The sequence below is a fragment of the Cygnus olor genome, chromosome 2 (assembly GCF_009769625.2).
Source record: "Cygnus olor isolate bCygOlo1 chromosome 2, bCygOlo1.pri.v2, whole genome shotgun sequence".
Lineage (NCBI taxonomy): Eukaryota > Metazoa > Chordata > Aves > Anseriformes > Anatidae > Cygnus > Cygnus olor.
In genome coordinates, this window is record NC_049170.1 from 9,673,171 (window position 1) to 9,684,914 (window position 11,744).

The following is an 11,744-nucleotide window of genomic DNA, read 5'->3' on the forward strand; positions in this document are numbered from 1 at the left end:
CAATGAATTAACTGCTACAGACACCTAGATTATTTCTCTGGTTTTCTGTATGAGACTTACCAAGTTTACTGGGGCTGAAGTCCACTTAAAAAGAATGCTGTCAGCCGTGGAAAAAATCTTGCTCTCCCTCCAATGTAGAGCACTCCATTTTCTTGGAGCCAAACTGTACACCAATGGTGTGACATTACATCAGAAATGCAACGTGTTGAAACTGTGAACCAACACTGGACATGGTATTTCACAATGTCCTGAACCTCAACTGCATCCATAAACAGTATTTATAGGAGGCCAGGCTTGCTCATACTGAAACTATGTTATATCAGGAGATGCAGGGCTAATAGTCAGCCTTGCCAAGCATTTTTGCCTTATAAAAAAATCTGAAATATTAAAATCTAGATGCTTCTGAATCATCCAACTTCAAAGAAATCTCAACAAGCATTCCACTTGTCACTCAGCTTGGGAACAGAGATACTGCACTGCGTTTTCGGCACCAACTAGCTCCCAGCTGTACCCAGTCTTTTGCCACTCGTTTGTTGTGATACAGTGGTGTGAGAATTCATGAGTACAGCCCCAACCACACTCCACCAAAGGAAATGAAAGCTGGATTTGAGCACATATATTTATTTAGCACCTCATAGCCACAGCGTGAATAAATGCTTTTTGTTACTGCTTTCATCCGTGTCACCTCTGTGGCTGAAACGATGCAGTTGGAGTGCTGAAAAACAGTGATCGGGCTGAGAAATGTAAGATTACGGAGCCTCAGGTGCAGTTTCACCCTTCAGGTCTGCTGATGCTACTTTACAGCCGTTTTCTCTCTTCCCATTCCTTGCAGTGTGACCCCAGCCCCGCTCACACAGGGCTGCTCCTCAGGTGGGTTTGAGCGCCGATACACCGTTCACTGTCCCACCTCACAGGTAACGACTACCATACCCCACAGAAACGAAAATAAACATTCACGCTGCGAACAAGACATCGATCTTATTAGCCCCCACCCACTCCAGGGCAGCCTTTACCCAGCCCAGCAGGCCTCGGCAGCCGGCTGAGGCGCGGCCGCGAGCGGGGCTGAGAGCAAGGGCGCGCGCGGACGGCCCCGCGGCGGGAGCGACGCCTGAGAGGCTGCGGGCGCCGCCATCTTGTCTCCACAGCCGGCTGCTCCCCCCAGTGCAAGTGAAGCAGCCCCGCCAGCTCCCTCCTCCTTATCCTCCTCCGACCCTCTCCTCCTCCTCATCCCTCCCACTCCACTCAGCCGTAGCCGCCGGTCAGAAAGGGGGCAGCGTGGAAACTAAGGCCGCGGGGCGGGGAAGGGAAGGGAGGAGGGGGGGGAACCGGAGAGCCGTGTGTGGGGGGGCGGGCGGGCTGCGGGGTGCCAGCACCCGGGGCTCGTCCCTCCCGCGGGGCTCGTCCCTTTTGGGGGGGCCTTCCCTGCCTGGGGGCTTGTGCCAGCCCGGGGGGTTGTCCCTTTTTTGGGGACTTGTCCCTCCCTGGGGCCGGCAGCCCCTCCGCTCGCCCCCGGTGCCCCCTTGGCGGTGTCAGCTCGGGGGGGGGGCCGGGCTGCGCTCTCGATGGGATAAGCTGTAACATGTTCAGCTTTGAAAGGGGATTTCAAAACAAGGCCCAAGGTGTCCCTCGGAGGAGCGAGTAGGAAGGTAAGAGACGCCGCCTGTCTGTCCTCCGTGTTTATGTCTGTGCCTCGGTTTTCTCGCCCCCCTTTCGGCGTTACCGGGATTTTTTTTTTTTCTACTGTTGGCCTTCAAAAAATGGGAGCAGCTATGACTAAGGCTTCCCAGGGAGGAGAAATCCTCCTCTCCCCATGATGCGTTGATCTATCTCCTCGGCTCTATTTATCTGGTCACCGTTCTTGCCGAAATCAGGCCCCACACAGGCTGGAACTTGGGGGGGCGTAGGAAATGTCTCCGAGCCACCCGCTGCGGCTGGGGGCACCTCCAGCTCCCCTCGCCGGAGGTCTCCTGAGGTGAGCAGGGGAAGGACCCAGAGACCCCTGGAGCATCCCTACGAGGGGAATTTCCCGGGCCCGACCCCCAGGGAGCTGGTGGGGGAGTGGCCTTACCCGGCCCTACAGCAACGCGTGTTGTTGGGGGGCTTCAGACCCCCGAGGGAGGTTGGCAGGGCACACGCAGCTCTAGTTTTCCTCCTCCAAGTCTACATTCAGGCAGGCTGGGAGCAGCGGTTAATTGCTCGCTTTAGCAGGCTGTTGAATCTCCTGGCGTTTATTAATGGAAGTGGTTCATTTAGATCTTGCTGGAGTGAAATGGTTTATTTAGGTCTTGCTGATTGGACGGGGTAGTCAGACGCTTAGCCAAGCACAGAAGAGCATGAGGAGCAAGAGAAAGGACAGAGTGTTTTCAGAAGTGGCCTGATTTGTAAGGGACATTTTAATGCACTGCTAAAACACTGCTTCCTCATCTTGTTGAACATTATTGCGTCTAAAGCCATTTGCTGTTTTCATTCTTATTTTTGAATCTTAACAGGAGTAAAAATACATCTCAAGTTTTTGTTATTGTACACTGTAAGCAAGTTCAGTTCTCCGAAACTTTTAAGGTTTGGCAGTAAGTTTGGAAGGTAACCAAAATACTTAAGTGTTTGATGTTAAAATCACAGTAAACTTTTCTTTTGGTGTCTTTTACATATTTTATTAAATAGAGGGTGTAACAGGACTGCATTTAAACCACATAGCTTTTCATCGAATCATATGCTTGTACTAAGACACTTCTGTTCGTAAGACTTCATACAGTGACATTACATGGATCAAAAATATAAATATTGTGCAGTTTGAAGTAGGAATTGGCAGAACACGTCCTGGTCCTTGACAATATGCTTTAGGTACTTTGCAACTTTTGGCATCAACTTGCTATAGTGGTACTTACAGAACACATTTTCTTCTCTAGAAATAAACAACAGACTCAAATCTTCCGTTATACTTACTAAGATCTTAATGAAAATTCAGCAGAATTTTCTGTGGTTATACATTTTAATGATACGGGACAAATTTATTAACCTTATACAGGTATAAATTTAGCAGCACAAATATGTAAGATAAAGGAAGTTGAAACTGGTGCTCCGGTCTTCACACTATCCAATTCAAAGGTAATATTTCGCGATCAGATTTGTACTGACTGGCCCACAGATTTCAGGATTTCACATTGCTCCACTGAAGCTCTTGTGCTGTATCATGCAAGTAAGTTAGTCTTAGTTTTGGCCATTCTGCTTATGGACATGATAGAAAGCCCTTGGAATAGTTGCTAATTCTCAGAAAATCTGCAATACTTGTGATTTAAAAATGCAATTTATCTGGGGCTTCTATATAAACTCACTACCTCAGAGATTGGTGTGGCTGGTGTTTGCGTGGATTCTGGGACTTCTCACTATCTCCTGTCACAGGCTTCTTGGTGATTGTGTTTTGTACTTATTAGGCTTCAGTTTTACTGAAGGCTGAATTGTAAAATGTTCCTTTTCATGTTTTGTATGCATCGATTAAGAGAATTATTTTTTAAACCTCCCCCTTCACCTCTCACCTCCCAAGGTAGTATCTTTTTACAAAGCTACAGTACATGGTTGAAGCTCCACTCTTCTGTGACGCTCCATTAGTTAGCTGGATGCTCAGTACTGCCTGTTTTGATTCCTTGGGTGGAATAAAACACAGCTCAGAAATACCGTTGGAATCTGTTTGCAGGCTGCTTAATGCTAGGAATTGTTTTCTGCCTGATCTGGGGAAGTTTCCCAAATTTTGTTGCACCTGTATAGCTACGTAAGGCAAAACCTTCTTGGTATAAAAGTGGGGACTCCAATTAAGCAGCCAGTCAGTGCACACCGTGCTACGCGGGTCATCCTGACGTGGCTACGACCGTCACCATAAGCCTTCTGCAAACGTGACCAGTACAAGAGTGGTTTTGCCAGTGTGACCGCAGCCACAAACAAGAACCCTGTCGGTCGTGGTCACACATACTGCTACCCCAAATGACATTGTTGTTTATGTTTGTAGTGGAGATGTGCCTAGATTTCTTCGGGGCCTTCTGACGGTTAACTTTAGTAAGTCCTGTCGGGATAGAAACAACAGAAATACCGTTGTGTCTAAAACAGGACTTGTTGTGGCATTAATTGTTGCAGTTAGGAAACTTACAATCCAAACTGACATGGTTATAAATTCATGAGGACTTAAGGCAGATTAGAGTTGATAGATGTATGAGTTTGAAAAGATCAATTTGTTTAGGTACTCAAACTTAAAAGAGAAACCCCTTGACTATGTCCAATGTGTAAAAAAGCAGGCCTTTAGAAAAAGGATGATGAGATGTAATATGAAATGTTTATTTTAATTACCAGTAGCTTTCCTAACCGAAGGTACTGAAATCTGACGTACTATTCTCACCACTAAGTTTTATGGTATTTTTTGAATGATAAGAGCAGACAGCTTCAGGTTTGTGTTTACACTGTGGGCACGTTATGTTCATTGTGGTGGTCTGAATTGGGGGATGGTGTAGCACTTAAATCCAGCTGAACTTTTTGGAGAAAAAAAAAGTCTTTGTCTAACTTACTAAGTCCTGGATTTCAGAATTAATTTTATCAAAATGACTGTTCCATGGACTATTCCTTTCAAAATATTGTAGCATTTCAATACTACATTTTAAATAAGTATTAAAGATAGACGGTAATGTCAACATTTGGACTGCTTCCTCTCTGTACTTTCACAAATCTGCTGATTCATTTGGATTATTTGCATTAGTTGTGTGTTTGTGTGAGGGTAGAGGTACCATTTCTGTGTTTTATTTATTTACAAAGCGGTAAGCTGTTGTTGAAGTTACTATTTTTAACTTTGGGGAGTGACTATTGTCCACCTTCAAAACGTGATTCCTTGCTTTATGAGACTTTTTGGAAGTTATTTTCAGATTAAGTTTAATTACAACTGGTAAAACTTTTTTTTAGGTAAGGTAGCCTCCAAAACACTTGCCTCATATTGGGGTTCCATATGCAAACATCTTGATTATTGGTGGACGTTTTGTACAGAACATTTATTGTTGGCCAAGGGGCTGTGGTCGCAGAATTCCTGCGGTGTGTCGGGCAAGAAAAAAGTGGAATTGAGGAGCTGGTTGGGTGTAGTTCAGACTGAGCTAGCCCAGTTCTCTCACTGTACAGCGGACTGAAACTGATGTGCTGCACCTGGGTGGTAGTTCCCAGCTCACCATTTGTTGCCTGTATTGCAAGCAGTGACTGATGTTAGCTCACTGATCTAATGCAAAGCTAGGCTTTTTTGGGTGGTATAGGGTGAGCTTTGTGTTGGAGCAGAGAGCTGATGTGATTCAGCCTTCAGGCTGAGGCAGGAGAGGGGTGAGCGTGGTGCAGCCCTGGCATCGTGTCACCGTCCCTTTTGGTGGCAGCTTGCAGGTCTTACTCATTCTGTCATGAAGGTGGGCTCCTGGTGGCATAGTGCAAAATGTCATTAGCCCTTCAGCCTGATTTGGTCAGGTCAGACCTATTCCTTTGTCAATTTTGCCAACGAAGAAAAATATGAGGCACCAGTCCTTTAGTGCATAATGTGTAGGGGTATCCCCATGGCTGTGCTGGGGTGTACAAGGGGCTCTGTAGTGCTGCAGCATTCATTTAGGTTATTAAATGAGTTAATGACTTCTTCTAAGCCTTTAACAGGAAAAATGGCTAAAATAATATAAGTCAAATTTACTGTGCCATCTGAAATCTGTAAAAACATGCTTTTATAAATCCCAAGACAGTTTAAAATAAAGTATTTTAATTACAGTACAAAATGAGATGGCTTTAGAAATTCCTGAAGAGGAAGACTTTTTACACAGATGAGTTAACACTGACTAAAGAGAAAGTGAAACCAGTATCAGTGAGTGTCTCCTTGTTTCTTTGTTTTATCTTGTGGGAACACATGGAAAATTACTGAGCAAGTAATGACGACTCTGTAGATTGTCCCCTTAATTTACTTTAATATGGATGTCTTTAATAATCAAAGAACTTCAATTTAAAAAGTGTGTTTGTATTTGATTTCAGTAGTTACTGGTGCACTTTCTTAAATTAATAGCATAACATCAAGCATTACATTCCTGAATGGTCCTTCCCCCACTTTCAGCTGAAGTGTCAGTAGGAAACTATATAATGTATGCATATTAGATCCCTTTTTTTCCTCTCAGTAATACTTAGCTTCCTTTCAAATGAGGATGCTACACATGATAGAGTTGTAGCTAGTTGACAGCAGTGATTACTCTGTTTTTTTCAGTTACGCAGAGTTACCTCAAAAGCAGAAATTTGTTTTGAATTTACAGGCCTATTTTTTTTTTGCTTGTTTCTGAGAAGAGTGAAAGTCACTCAAAACTGCAGTGTCATATACAATACACATCTTAACAACCATCCTACAGACAAAGTGGGTGTAAATTTAAAAAGCAACCTGTTTGCATTTCGTTTGGTCTGTCGAGCCTCCACTCAGTCCTGGTTCCACTGCATGTGGCTTGTGGCTGCTGTGATGGAGGTAGTTCCAGATGCTCTCTGAGTCCTAAGGTAAAATTTGAGCCAAAATACAGAGATGTTTTCTTGTAAGCACTCTCTCATTGATTTCAGTGAGCCCAGGCTTTCCCTGGACAAATGCCACTTCAGGGGCATATTTTAAGTATTTTAAAGTATCTCCTTCTGGAAGAGGGCTTTCTGTACCATCTTCCTTAATCATGATTTAAATATTCAGAGATGTAAAGAGTCACAAACTGTTTTAAAGCAGATTTTTTCAAGCTCCTGGTCATGTTTTACTCAGGCCAGTAGTTTGACAGAATGTTTGATAGAATTTAAATTGTCGAGGGTCAGTTCAAGACACCGCGTGTCTTTAAAATGCTAACTTCTTTTAATGCTCAGAAAAGCCAATTGATGTGGAATTTGTCTTGTCTAAAATAGTACTGGGAATTAGAAAAGCTGCTGAGAACCACTTTGAAGAGGGATGTCTGCCCAGCGTCCACATTTATTCTCTATAAATAGATGCTACAAATCTTCCTTTTATTAGCTGGACTTATCAATTTACCAAGCACTGTGTTGAAAGGAATTTTTCTTCTCTAAATTGCTTAGGTCACCTTATTTACTTTGGGAGTAACTGTTGATGGTTATGTGGTTCAAACTAAATTTGACTGAAAAGTCATGACCCTTATTTTAAGGAAAGAAAAGAAGAAAGTGCCTGTGTTTTGTAGATGAAAAGATGAAATGCTTTTTTTTTCCCCATGAAAATTTCTTAAAAGTCTTGCCTTGTATGGTCTATTTTAATGGTAAATAGAATAGCATTTTTAACTATCTAAATAACCACCTACATTTTACAAAGACATCTCAACTGTTTATTAACAGTATTTCAATTGTTAACATTTTTCTTTCTGCTTTCAATGTGTTGTTTTTGTTTTTAAATAATGGGCTCACTGATTAAACAGAACCTGAAAATAATTACTCAGTTTCACGTTTGCACTTCACAATTTTTAAATTTACTAGTGTGAAGTAAGATGCTTTGGTTAACATGGCGGTCCAGGAGTGTTCAATTCCAGTTTTTAAGACTCGAGAAATCCTAGGAATGTTTGGGGGAGGGAGGGGAAGTTTCCTTTTTTTTTTTTCTGACATGATTTTTGAGCCAAGAGTGCTGAAAGTTTAGAAACACTTGCAATGCGAGATGTGAAATGTAGGCCAAAATACCTTTTCTAGGTATTTAAATACTGGGAGTTGTGTAAGCATGCTTTTGCAGGAAAACAGTATATTTAAAAAAAAAAAAAAAGACAAGAAAGCAGTCCTAATTTCCGATTTTATTTTTCTTATGTATTTAATTTGAGTTGGAGTATTGACATCTACGTGTTAGACTGTTGGATGCTGCTCTTCTCCTCAACTCATCATCAACAGCAGTGGTACAGCTTTGAACTTTGCACTACATACCAGCTTTATCCTGATGTATAATTTGACATTTTAAGTATTCCCTTTATATTTCTTTGACAGTCACAACTTTCCTTTCTGTTTGCTGTCCTCCATCTGCTTCCTTCTTTTCACCTCTTTCCCTTTCTCTTGTACTCATTGAGTCATCATCCTAATGTCACGGTGCGTTTTTGCTGTTTCTTTGCTTTCTTGTTTGTGTTGTGCCTCACATACCTGGTGTAGAAAACTGCTCAAAGTGCAGGTTGTGTCCTTGGCCTGACGTTGTTGTCTTTACTGCAGAAAGACCAGAGGAGGAAGGAGCAGACAGAAAAAGGGTCTGTTAATACAGAAAGTGTTGCATGAGCCAAGCAGACAGCGTGTTCTGCACTTTGGAGGCCAAGCTTCTGGAGGAGGAAGACCAAATAGTAGGTGGTGTCAGGAGTTACGGGTGAACGGCTTTCCCCTCCTTTGAGCTAGGGTTGGAGGTAGGAAGACAAGCTGATGCTTCTTTCCCTTGCTGCCTACCTTGATAGGTAGGCTTGACACCTGCCGCCTTCTGTACCCAAAAGGAGGAGCATCAGCCCCTCTAGCTGGAAAGTGGATGGCTCGATCAGCACAGAGGTGAGGCAAGGAGCGGGGGAGAGGTGGGAGCGAGCTGGGTGTAATCCTGTGGAAGCTACTTTAACATGGTCTTATGCTGTTGGTAGCTGGGGCAGGGGCTAGGACAAGAGGTGGTGTAACACTGTCCCACTGACTGGCAGCAGTCGTGTCACCGTGTAAGTGGGAGCTGTCAGATGTGCAGCACTTCCAGTAGCGGGGCTGCAGATCTGTGGTGTTGACAGCCAGCCACAGAGACTGGGTGTCTTTTGGGTTATGCAGAGCTACTGAGTTCAGCTCTTTTTCACCAGTCTTTGTTATTGAAAGTCTAGACAGGGAGGATTTCAGAGATGACTCTGCACTAAGCTGTTTTCAAGAAGTAAGTTTGCTAGAGTCCCATTTGTAGGTGAAGAAGGTAATTCATAGTTCTTGTCATCTCTGTCCCCCAGCAGGTTTCTTCTCGATTGCATATTTATACTGTTTTTTTCTCAGTTTCTGAAATGAGGTATTCAATCGTGTTAAATACACAAGTAATTCTCAAGGAGATACCATTTTTTAAATGCGTTCTTGCGTTTAATTTAAATACAGTCTTTGGCCTATTTATGGTGTCATTTCTTTGTTTCTGATCTGTGTGTGTGTCACCTGGACAAGACCAGAGTTATTTGACCTGTAATCATTTCTTTTACGTTGGGTGATACCAGAATATTTTGTTTGTTGTCTTAAGGCAGTTCCTCTGTTATACCTAATTTAACAAGATGGTGTTATCTTTCAAATACTCAAAGCAAGTTTGCGACGTCGACTACAAATTCTAGTGTTTTTTTTAAGTGGATTAATTTAAGAAGTGCTCACTTCAGTGAGGCCGCAGTGCACAGCTGTGATACACTAAGTGAGGAGAAGCTGCCCTCTCATATCTATCTCTGTGCCAAATCCATCAGGTTATTTGATTCTGGTAAGCCCACTGTCCATTTATTTACCTTTATCTACCAATCCCTTGCATTTATTGTGTTTGTCTCTTTTTCATATCATTCCCTTCTCCACTCACACGTTGTAATTTGTCTTTATTTTCTTTGTGTTTTGTTGCTTTTGTTGTTGTTAATGAGCTCTGAATTGGAAAGAGAAATTTAGCACCATTGCTTCTAATCAGAATGCTCTCAACTGCCCTCTGCCTGCAGGATGAAGGCTTCAGAATGCTGAAGAAGTGTCACTGAGATAATTTCTAAACATTTCTAGCAATGTTTTACTAACTTGTCTAATGTATTGGGCGTCAGCTGTTGGAAAAGAAGTAATCTATATAGGAAAACCTTGACATTTTAGGTTGTCTGTTGGGTATTTCTTAGTTTAGAACATTATTTAGTCTTTTTTTTTTGTGTGATGGCAGAATCTTTTTTGTTTCCAGGCAGATCCAACCCCTTTCCTGTTGCTTGAGATGTGTTGTCTTATATATGGACTTTGGTACAATTTGTTTTCACTGTGTTTAACGCCTGGAAAAAAACTTGTATTTAGAGGGCAGTTAGCTGTGTTTAGTGGTCTCTTTGGCTGTAAAATACTGTTTTTAGAGGAAAACATGGTTAACCTTCTTGTGGGATTTTTTCCTTTGTGCTTGCTCCAGTAAATGATGTGAAATACAAATCCAGTTTGAAATTCTTTTGTTGCATGTATGTTTTTTCTTCTCCTTGGTGCTCTGTGCTAAAGTATTTCGGTCCTAAGAAATTTGGAGAATCGTGACCTCCTTACTTCCTTTGTGTCTTGAGAAAAGCAGTGCAGAACTTTGCCTTCAGTTCTCTGTCTGCCTATAGACACAGAAAGTATTGCAGTGCAGTTGTTTTAGAGTGGTTAAATATTTTTAAATGCTTGTTTGCCAAATTCAGCTTTATTTATTTAGATGCAGTAACATCTTCAGCTTGAGTGTATATTATTTCTTAACTTCTCTAGACCAAGAATGCCATAAGACAAAAATGCAAGTTATTATTTGTGTAGTAGAAGCAAAAAAAGAAAGTAGTTTCCTAAAATATATGGTATTAGACTGGATTTAGGAAGGTGCCAGGGTACTTTCAACTGTTATTGTCTGTAGTGGGAGCTGAAAACCCTGCATCCGAAAAGAATTATTTTGTGTATTTCCTGGGAAACAACACGGATCCATCCCATAAGAGATTCTTGCAAATAAAGCATTGTTTATAATTTGTAATTTATGTGCACAAATTTAAGGTGTGGCTTAAAAGCTAATGCACAGGTTGGCTCTTGTAATGGTGGTGTCCTTCAGAGGCCTCGTGAATACTTCAGTCGTCTTTTCCTTTGTTGGAGGGAACATTCTCCTGAAAGTTTCAGCTTGTAGCTTTAACTTCGTTTAGAGTTCAACATTTTTAAAGAAAAAAAAAAATCCATTTATTATATAAGTCTATTTTGACAACCTTTCTGGACAAGTTGTGAGAAAAGGAGAAGTAAATGCGTGTTTAATGCTTTTTGCAGGTTAGACAAAGCGTGGAGCTTTGGAACAGTGCGGGATTGCCTTGAGCGTGCCACAGCTTGCTGTGCATACCCTGGCCAATAGCTTACACTCTGAGCAGGGAAAATGCTAAACATATGGAAGTACCTGGTGGGATTGGGACCCTAGGATGCTTCAATTTCCCCATTTGTAAATGAATTTTGTTTGCCTAGGTTATTGGGATGCTGAGAGCACAAACCTGAACAGGGAGCAGTACGTTTGGCTATTGTCTGCCTGTCCCTTTTCTTTTTTACATAGTCTCTGTCACTAGGCTTCTGGGAGGGCTGTGTTACGTACGTTCTAAGTGCAGAAGATGCTTAGCACTTAACTTGTGTCGAGTGCTGTGTGTATTATGAACAGTCTCCAAATGCCTAGATTAAATACTATGAACGCTTTTAAATCGTGTTTGGATGAAGGTGTAATAGTGTCTTTATTTTTGCTTTCTAGGAGGAAAAGGCTTCTCTCCTGCATCGCACTCAGGAAGAAAGGCGAAAACGAGAGGTAAAGTAGACTGTAAGCACTTGCATGCACACTGGATTTTTCTTTGATGTGATAACATTTGCAGCCCAAAGTACTTTATTCCACTGCAGTTGTACTTAGTTCAAGGAATGCTTTGTTTCAGTTTGTGAGTACTATGTAGTCTTCCAGTATACTAGAAGTGACAAAACTGCCTGCTTTTAGGTTCTTCCCAGAAATTGATTTTCATCTCAAAAGAAGGTAATTAAGTATGCATTGGGTGCGAAGGGAATTTTCCTTTTATGATGATGGC

At 42.1% G+C, this 11,744-nt stretch overlaps 1 long non-coding RNA gene across 1 annotated transcript; it reads left to right on the forward strand.

The window, feature by feature from the left end:
* Positions 1–617: 617 nt before the first annotated feature.
* LOC121064962 lies at positions 618–11,477 on the forward strand. The gene is made up of 2 exons (XR_005816833.1): positions 618–1,646; positions 11,423–11,477. It is a non-coding gene; the product is annotated as an uncharacterized LOC121064962 (long non-coding RNA).
* Positions 11,478–11,744: the final 267 nt, after the last annotated feature.